At 35.4% G+C, this 10,361-nt stretch overlaps 1 pseudogene; it reads left to right on the top strand.

Annotated features, from left to right (window-relative positions):
• Positions 1 to 1,056: 1,056 nt before the first annotated feature.
• On the top strand, positions 1,057 to 1,169 carry LOC112439542 (small nucleolar RNA U3; annotated as a pseudogene).
• The last annotated feature ends 9,192 nt before the right edge of the window (positions 1,170 to 10,361 follow it).

The raw sequence follows: 10,361 nt of genomic DNA, 5'->3' as shown, positions 1-10,361 counted from the left end.
AATACTGTTGTAAACTTTAAAACGTAAAAAAATACAAAAACATAAAATTTACATTTTATATGAAGATACAATTTGTAAAACAATTTGGAACATATTATTCTATTACAATAAATTATCCTGCAAACTTTTAGGGTTGTTCTTTGCTTCTAATATCCCATATGAGAATTTACTAATCTTAAGCTGTCAGATCTTACTTTTCTCACTTCCTTAACCATATTTTCTGCCTTCATCTCACCCTTGCATTCTCAAGCTTTCTTGACCTATGGCAAAATAAATATTAATATGAATTCATAGACAGATGTATATTTATAGATCTGTGGAAGATTAATATCTCATATCCATTTTTTGTTGTATTTATTTATGAATTTATTTATTCATATGGCCCAGTTTGGCTTTTTGAAATGATAGCCTCATGAAATGTTTCATAATGATATCTTTATTCTGTGACTGGATTAAAATTTATGTTATTTCTGTAAACTCAGTTTGAATTACTCCATCTTTGATGTCTATAGTATGGAATTAACACAGTGGAGTTTATGTGCTTCATGGGACCCTTAAGTGCAAACTTGTAAAATCTTTCATTATTTCAATAATTACACATGATAATAATTTAGAGACATGAGTGACATCTAAACTTTGAAAACGGCATTGTGCTCTTTCTAAATGTATTATGCAGGATTTCTCTCATTTTTCTTGTCTTAATTGTTTAAATGCATTTGAGCAAAGTTTCCATTTACCTTGCTAGTTGTTTTAGATGGCTGCCGGATCGCTATTCATGAAGGAAGGACTAACAGATGGAGACCCGCTACTGACTTCAGTAAACCTAAATTATCTGAAAGTGGTAGAATAAGAGAAAGGTTATGAATGGTGATGACATTGAGCCCAGGTTAAATCCAGGAAGCCAATACCCAGTTTTATGTATAAAGTTTGAAAGATGTAAGATGAGAGAAAGACATATTGTCAGTAATGAATCAGTGTAAATCAGAACTTGGGAACTGATACTGTTAATTGTCTTCTGGAGGCCCATTTAATTGTGGTTTTTGAAAATTATGCCACGAGGAGGAGATATTTGTGTTCTCTCATGAGCGTGAAAGCAGCGTTTGGTGTTGCGTTATTCCAACTGCCATTTGCTATTGGTGATCGTTCTTCTCTAGAGAATGCGCAACCTACTCATCTGACAAAGGGCTAATATCCAGAATCTACAATGAACTCAAACAAATTTACAAGAAAAAAACAAACAACCCCATCAAAAAGTGGGCGAAGGACATGAACAGACACTTCTCAAAAGAAGACATTTATGCAGCCAAAAAACACATGAAAAAATGCTCATCATCACTGGCCATCAGAGAAATGCAAATCAAAACCATAATGAGATACCATCTCACACCAGTTAGAATGGCAATCATTAAAAAGTCAGGAAACAACAGGTGCTGGAGAGGATGTGGAGAAATAGGAACACTTTTACACTGTTGGTGGGACTGTAAACTAGTTCAACCATTGTGGAAGTCAGTGTGGCGATTCCTCAGGGATCTAGAATTAGAAATACCATTTGACCCAGCCATCCCATTACTGGGTATATACCCAAAGGACTATAAATCCTGCTGCTATAAAGACACATGCACACGTATGTTTATTGCGGCATTATTCACAATAGCAAAGACTTGGAACCAACCCAAATGTCCAACAACGATAGACTGGATTAAGAAAATGTGGCACATATACACCATGGAATACTATGCAGCCATAAAAAATGATGAGTTCATGTCCTTTGTAGGGACATGGATGAAATTGGAAATCATCATTCTCAGTAAACTATCACAAGAACAAAAAACCAAACACCGCATGTTCTCACTCATAGGTGGAAATTGAACAATGAGATCACATGGACACAGGAAGGGGAATATCACACTCTGGGGACTGTGGTGGGGTGGGGGGATGGGGGAGGGATAGCATTGGGAGATACACCTAATGCTAGATGACGAGTTAGTGGGTGCAGCGCACCAGCATGGCACATGTATACATATGTAACTAACCTGCACAATGTGCACATGTACCCTAAAACATAAAGTATAATAAAAAAATAAAAATAAAAATAAAGAAATAATACCACACATCTAAAAAAAAAAAAAAAAGATTGATAAGCTGGCTCATGTGATCTTGTGGCTCACCCTGGAACTGACTGACTCAGTGCAAGAGGACAGCTTCAGTTCCCTATGGTTTCATCTCCTGCCAACCAATCAGCACTCTTGACTCACTGGCTTTCCTCCACCCACCAAATTATTCTTAAAATCTCTGATTCTGGAATGCTTGGGCAAAACTGATTTGAATAATAAAACTCCTGTCTCCGCAAAAAAAAAAAAAAGAAAAAAAAGAAAATTATGAAAGATTAAAGATGGTTGATTAAATGAAATATAAAGTTCTAAATTTAAAAAATATAGGAAAATCGTAATTATAGATATTATTTCATTTAACAGCCTTTGCTATAGAAAGTTAAAAGGATTGTTCAAAATTGAAGTGAGTGATCACTGGTCCATCTTCAACTAAACAACCATGGAAAAGTAAACATTTTTGGAGGAAAAAATATTTTATTCTTATTTAAATATATACAATGAGTTCAATAATACTATGAGTTTTTAATTGTATTCTCAACAATCTGCTAATGTTGAATTCACAGTATAAATAATGTAAAAACAAACCCTCATGTTTTATAAAAGTTCAGAAAATATTACAGTTAAAGTTTCCAATGTAGTTGATGAAAATATCTACCTTATATAATACATGCAGTGTATTAATAATTCAATAACTTTAAACAATAAATTTTATGTAGTAAAATGATGAGTTAAATTATTTATATTTACATGAGGTATTAACAATATGCCTGTGGCCGGGCACGGTGGCTCACGCCTGTAATCCCAGCACTTTGGGAGGCCGAGGCAGGTAGATCACGAGGTCAGGAGATCGATACCATCCTGGCTAACACAGTGAAACCCCGTCTCTTCTAAAAATATGAAAACAAAAATTTAGCTGGGCTTGGTGGCGGGCACCTGTAGTCCCAGCTACTTCAGAGGCTGAGGCAGGAGAATGGTGTGAACCTGGGAGGCGGAGGTTGCAGTGAGCTGAGATTGCACCACTGCACTCCAGCCTGCGTGACAGAGCGAGACTCTGTCTCAAAAAAAAAAAAAATGCTTTCAAGAGATCACTTTGGCATACTAAAATGTAACAGTTTTAGCATATTACAATATTAATGTGCAGAATGTTGAAATATTTATATATTGGTTTATAGAAAACTGAATTGCAGAATTTAGACTTTTGCTATTGTTTAGAGATGTGCTGCTTCTAAACATTTTTTCTTCAGATTCACATATTTTATGGTGTACTTAAATATACAGATCTACATGAATCTACAGATCCACATATTTCACGGTCAATTTAATATATATTATATTTGCTACCTTACATATAAATGTTTCTATATCCTATATATAGACACACATACATATATATATATACATACATAGAATATTGTTTTTTAAAGGGCAAATCTCTATTGTTTATAACAGCACAATGGTAACATGCCATACAGTTATAGAAAGCTATGTTATTACATAACTTTGAAAACAAATATTTTCAGATTTTGCCCGCTTTCTGTCTCTGATTGTTTACAATAGACATCTAAATATCTGCAAAATCTGACCCCTAATATTTCTGGGAAATTCTAAGATGTTTCTGCCTTGGTCATAACAGTGTCTGTTTCTGCTAGAAATTCTAGTACTGCACCAGCCAACAATATCTTTTTTGCACCCTACAGGGGACAGCAATCTCTGCTGGCTTTTGCCTTTTAGCGGATCCCTGTTTTTCCTCTGAGTACAGCAGTTGCCCAACTAAGGTGCCACTGTCTGTCTTTTCTTTTCCAGGTACTCATGTCTATGGGAAAGTGTGCGTGTGTGTGTCGGGGGGGCGGTGGTGGGAGGACAGTCTGATAAAAGCCTTGTCTTTACTTTGGAATTGATTATAGGAGCCACAATGCTCTACAAGTGTTCAATATTTACATGATTTCTATTGAGCTTTTCTTTTTTATGTCCTTTTCTCAAAAACAAACTGACCAGTACAATTAAGAAATATACTAATAGTATTTTATGGACAAACATTTGAATCATAATAAAATAAAGAAACAATGATTCCCACAGAAACATATATATATACACACACATATATATATATATCACAATTTATGGATTATTTAATTGTCCCATGAATCAAGGCAAGAGACTCAACAATGAAAGAAACTCCTTCCTTGGTGCCCTCTTTCATTAAATTATTAGATGCCCCAAGTTAAAAGGCCTGAGCTTTGGCATCAGTTATAAACCATGTGATTTATATCCATTATCTAATTTTCCATTCACTACTTAATCAGATGAAAAAAACTAATATTTTTCTAGGGACTATAATTTGTTCAAAATCACTTATCTAATAAAGGTTAAAGCCAAAATTTAAACATATATCTGCCAGATTTCAAAGTCTCTGCTCTCCCCGTAATGATATGCTGCTTCCCTTCTGAAAATATAACTAATGACCAGGCTTTTGCCATATCAGGATTCAGTTAAATTATGAAAAGAGTTATCTGAATTTCAGAGAAAAAGATGTAATATTTTTCACGGTACAAAATAAATTGACTATCCTATGGACAATAATGCCAGCTGTACCAGAAGACAAAAATATTAAAATATTTATAATACAAGGTTTAATAACCATTATTTTTAGTAGCAAGTATATTTAAAAATGACTTGAGTGTCACCCACCTTTCTGATGTATTTATCGTATATAATCACACAATGTGAAAAACATTATTTGGTTTGGGGAAAACAGAATACAAATGTTTAAAACATTTTTACCTTCTTTTAAACCCTAATCCATTTGGAAAAAGTATCTTCAATATAATTGTGTCATTAAATCACAAAAATGGAAATTACGTTAACAGCAGGATGTTATCTTTTATTGAGGGCAAACAGCAGGGTTGCTGCTAATGAGAACATCATCAATTTATCAGCAAAAGGTCAGCCTAAAGAGTTCTTTACCTAACTTCTCCCTAAGTAGTTATTTTCCCCTTTTGATGGCATATTGCACTGACAAGCTAGACTCATATGTGGCTATATTATTAGGAATCAATCTCTATTATAACAAGAAATATGTAATTGCAAGATACACATTGAGTTTGGTAGAATACTCTGAAGTTAATTTCTTTCTCTATACAAGATATTAAGGTAATTGTGGTAATGTAACTTTCTTGTTCATTTATTTTTTAACAGTTTGACATTATATTTTAGTATGTTTTCATGCAAACATTTGGAAGGTGTAAAAGTATATTAAGTAATGCATAAGTTTATGCATGGATTAAGATAGGCCTTAGTCCACATTGACGTGATTTTTATTCTTATTCTCCTACTTGCTTGCTCTTCTAACAGAAAGATGAAGTGGTAATCAAAATAACAATATCATTTATTGTGAATGTGCCATCTGCCATGCACTAGTCTGTTTTATAAACACCTTTCTTTTTAATTAATAATGACCTTTTAATACTTACAATGATAAATTTTTCTTTGCTTTTCTGTAGATATTTGAAGGCTGTCACAAGAGTTTGTGAATATTTGATTAGAATTGCTTTACTAATGATATTCAATAATTTAGATTCAGGTCTTTGGAATATAAGGCTGTGGAAGTTGTTGATTACATCACTTGAAAGTCTGTGCTTATAACAGCAAAATACAGCACAGAATTACTCTAATTAATAACAGGAATACTACTATGAATAAAAAGTAGCCATTAATTCTTCAAAAGTAAGGCCTAGGGCAGGCAGATTCCATCAGGCACCTCATTTTCCAAACCTTGTCTCATTATGACTTTTGTTTTGAAACGAAGGAGACTAAATAACTGGCCAGTGGGCTAAAACCTAGAGAGAAAAAATTAATTCAAACCTCACTTTTCCAGTGTTGTGATGGTTAAATTTATGTGTCAACTTAGGTAGGTCCTAGTACCCAGATATTTGGTCAAATGCAAGTCTAGATGTTGCTGTGTAGTTATTTCTAAAGGGTAACATTTAAATCAGTAGACTTTGAATACAGCAGATTACCTTCCATCATGTGGGTATGCATCTCTAATAATTACTTGAAGACTCTAAGAGAAAAAAGACTGATGTCTTCTGAAGGACAAGGTATTGGGCCAGCAGATTACTTTTGGACTGGAGCTACAACATGACTTCTTCCCTGGGTCTCCCAACTTCTGGCCGACCTGGCAGATTTGTGACTTGCCAGACTCCAAAATTACATAAGGCAATTCCTTAAAATAAATCTCTCTCTCTTTCTCTCTCTCCCTCTCTCTCTCTCTCTCTCTCTCCCCCCTCCCTCCCTCTCCCGCTCCGTCTCCCTCTCTCTCTCTTTCTAATCCATACCTAATATTCTATTTGTTATGTTTCTCTGTATAACCCTGATTAACACAGTTTGTGAATATGCCACTGTAACTGAATTTTTAATGTTTTTTTTCTTCTCCAAATGTATATATATGTATACTCAATCTTTATAATTTCGGGTGCTTTTCACCCAGTTTTTTTGATAGCATTTTGGCCTTTCTTTTTAATCACCATAAATGTTTTTCACTTCATCTTTCAAAAACTAAATTGGCGGCCCTCAAACAATTTAGATAGGGATTAGTCTACAGCCCATATCATCTTCTGGCATGCCACAATGCATGTTGTTTTTTGCATATCATCTTTATTTTTCTCTTTTTGATAGTTATTATATGAGATAAAAAGAGAACCATTTCTCAGTGATGTTACAGACGAGTAAAGGGAGTATACAGATAAGTAAACCCACAATTGTAACACAACATGAAATATGTCAGGGCACATAGATGTTGCACATTTGGGATGTAAGCCTACTATTAGAAGGGCCAGAGGAGACTTGCAGATGGAAATGATTCTTAGGCAGGTATCTGTAGGGTGAGTAGTAATATTTAAAATAATATATATTACCCTTTGTATGTTTCTGTAACTAGCCTATGTGTTTTGCAAGCATTAACTCATTTAATTTTATCACAAAAAATAATGCTAATTGTTATGATTTCCTTTTTTTTTTTTTTTTTTTTTTGAGGCACAGTCTCGCTCTGTCGCCCAGACTGGAGTGCAGTGGCCCGATCTCAGCTCACTGCAAGCTCTGCTTCCCGGGTTCACATCATTCTCCTGCCTCAGCCTCCCGAGTGGCTGGGACTACAGGCGCCTGCCACCAAGCCCAGCTAATTTTTTGTATTTTTAGTAGAGACGGGGTTTTACCGTGTTAGCCAGGGTGGTCTCGATCTCCTGACCTCGTGATATGCCCACCTCGGCCTCCCAAAGTGCTGGGATTACAGGCATGATATGATTCCCTTTAAAAAATAAGGCCAGGCGTGGTGGCTCACGCCTGTAATCCCAGCACCTTGGGAGACCAAGGCGGTCGGACCACAAGGTCAGGAGATCGAGACCACCCTGGCTAACACAGTGAAACCCCGTCTCTACTAAAAATACAAAAAATTAGCTGGTCATGGTGGGAGGCGCCTGTAGTCCCAGCTACTCGGGAGGCTGAGGCAGGAGAATGGCATGAACCTGGGAGGCGGAGCTTGCAGTGAGCCGAGATCGCGCCACTGCACTCTAGCCTGGGCGACAGAGCGAGGCTCCGTCTCAAAATAATAATAATAATAATAATAATAATAATAATAGTAATAAAATAGTTAAAAATGAAGAGACATCCAAAAAGGTAAAAGAGATGAAGGCAAGAAGAAAAAGTTATCTTGGCAGAGGGATCAACGTGGGTGAAATCATGGCAAGAGATAGCATGGCAGAGTGCAGCAACTGAGGTATATTTAATGTGACCTGGTTGTTGTTTGTTTTGTGTTTGTGTATATGCTATGAGTATTTTAAAGACCAGGGAGGCCGGCCACAGTGGCTCACAACTGTAATCCTACACTTTGGGAGGCCAAGGAGATTGGATCACCTGAGGGCAGGAGTTCAAGACCAGCCTGGACAACATGGGGAAACCCCATCTCTACTGAAAGAAATACAAAAATTAGCTGGGCGTGGTGGTGGGCACCTGTAATCCCAGCTACTTGGGAGGCTGAGGCAGGAGAATCGCTTGAACCCAGGGGGCAGAGGTTGCAGTGACCCGAGATTGTACCACTGCACCCCAGCCTGGCAGAAGAGCGAGGCGCTGTCTCAAAACAAAACAAAACAAAACAAAACACCAGGGAATGAGGAATGGGGATAGTAAGCAACGATCCCAGAGTAATAAGCAGAGACCATGTTTAGCTTTTTGGACTTTACAATAAATTTTCATATCTTTACATGATACAAAAATTTAATATTTTCTTCTATGTATTTTATTTTGTTGGGGATAGTATCCTGATTTTAAAATACAAATTAAAATTATAATTGTGTTGCTGAGTGTATTTTTCTGTACGTAGTTATAAACATGCCTACCTGGTGGTGGTATTGTGAAGATTTTCAGCAGTTTTAAATTTAAACTTGCTTATCCACGGTTGCAAATATTTTTACTAGACTCTTACTTTTCTGTCCCACTTTTTGTTCAGTATCCCATATGAATTTTCAAAGAAAGGGCACTTAAAATTTTCTGGCTGCAGTTACTAATTGACGGACTCATTATATTTACCAAACCTAATTCATACATGAAGTACCTTTTATATAAGCTAAAAGAGAACTGAATTCATATGTATATAATAATGCTTATTACACTGATACCTGATCTCATTTATTTAGTTCCCAGCCTCAATTTCTGCATTTGCCAAAAGAATGAGTAACCACCCTTCGCTGTGTTGAAAAAGATAGTAAAAATATATGAGGCAATGTTAGAACTCAAGAGTCTTTCTACAAATGAGTACTATAGTGTATACGTTTCTGGAGTAATGCACTTTTCACATTTTTTTGTGTGTTTATATGGCTCTCTTTTCCTGTATGATTTCAGAAACAATGTATGCAGCTTTTGGGACTAAGTCTCTTAACCTAACAGCATTATTTAGAATTTCAATTCAAGAACACTTAGTTTGGCAAAAATGTTTTGTTTTATACAAACAGATTAGATAACATATTGTCAAAATCTTGTTTCTTTAACTTCGAAAACAGGTTGCAGGCTGTCAATATTGATGACTACATTATATAGGAGTTAGCATATATCATGCTCTTTGAATTGGTGATCTTAATTCTACAGTATATGTTAAATAGAATTTTAGTTTACTAAGATATATTAAACCAGTTAGGGATAACTGCAAAAAGTGAAGATGTAGAAAACTGTGCACATTACAGAGTCTCATGCTATATATTTTTCTATCAATAAATGAAATTACAAAATTAGATAAAATGATTTAACTCCAGTTAAGTGAAGATTGTCATGGTATTTTCTTTAAAGCAACTTATTAAGTTAATTACTTAAGGATTTAATGTTTAATCTGATACTCCTTTGCACTAGTGATAATGTTTAAATCAGTATATTCTTATCAAGCACTTAGTAGCCTATAATAGCATAATCATATGACTCTAAAAATAAGAATTATATCCAGAAAGGCTTACAGCAATTACAATGGAAAAACTAATGTCCCTACCATAAACTATTAGACTTCCATTGTAGTTATTGCCCTAATGTAGGTATCTAGACCCATACATTTGACAGTTTAAAGACCAAAGTTCTCAGAAATGTTTTCTCTTTCCTAACCTGTATTTTAAAATAAGTTAACATTGCTAGAAGGAGTTACAAAAGCACCAGTCAATGCACCCATAGATCCAATCCCTTCCTTCTTTCTATTGTCTATTTCCACATTTTTGCTAGTATATGACAATGTCTTTTCACCATGTGCAGAGTGACCAGCTTTACCCCTTAGCTCTATGTGCGCTTTGTCAAGGACTGAAGTAGAAGTAAATAATATACCCGTTCTAAGCCTAGGCTTTTGGAGGTGATTTATGGGTAGGTTTCTATTTGCAAGTGTGTGTCCCTCGCATTATCTTGAGGACGTGCCTAGGCTGTTCTGCTGTCCTGGATGGAGCATTTGAGATGCATGATGAAGGACTGAGTTAAACCAGCTGCCCAGCATAGATAAGCTGAGCAGAATAACTTAATTTTTTTCATTAAGTTTATTTTCCAATTAACAGAAAGAACATCTGTAGCAATGCTTTTGCCTTTGTTAGCTGTAGCAAACTTGCTGGTTTATGCAAAAGTGTAAAAGTGTGACACACATAGATCCAGCTAAACAATAAGAAGAAACTGGTATTTATATACACAAGTATATTTATATACATAAACCATCACATTGAGTAGTTTGATCTCTTTTCC

The sequence above is a fragment of the Pan paniscus genome, chromosome 2 (assembly GCF_029289425.2).
Source record: "Pan paniscus chromosome 2, NHGRI_mPanPan1-v2.0_pri, whole genome shotgun sequence".
Lineage (NCBI taxonomy): Eukaryota > Metazoa > Chordata > Mammalia > Primates > Hominidae > Pan > Pan paniscus.
Note: the sequence above shows the minus strand (reverse complement) of the source record. Positions and strands in the feature narration are given on the sequence as shown.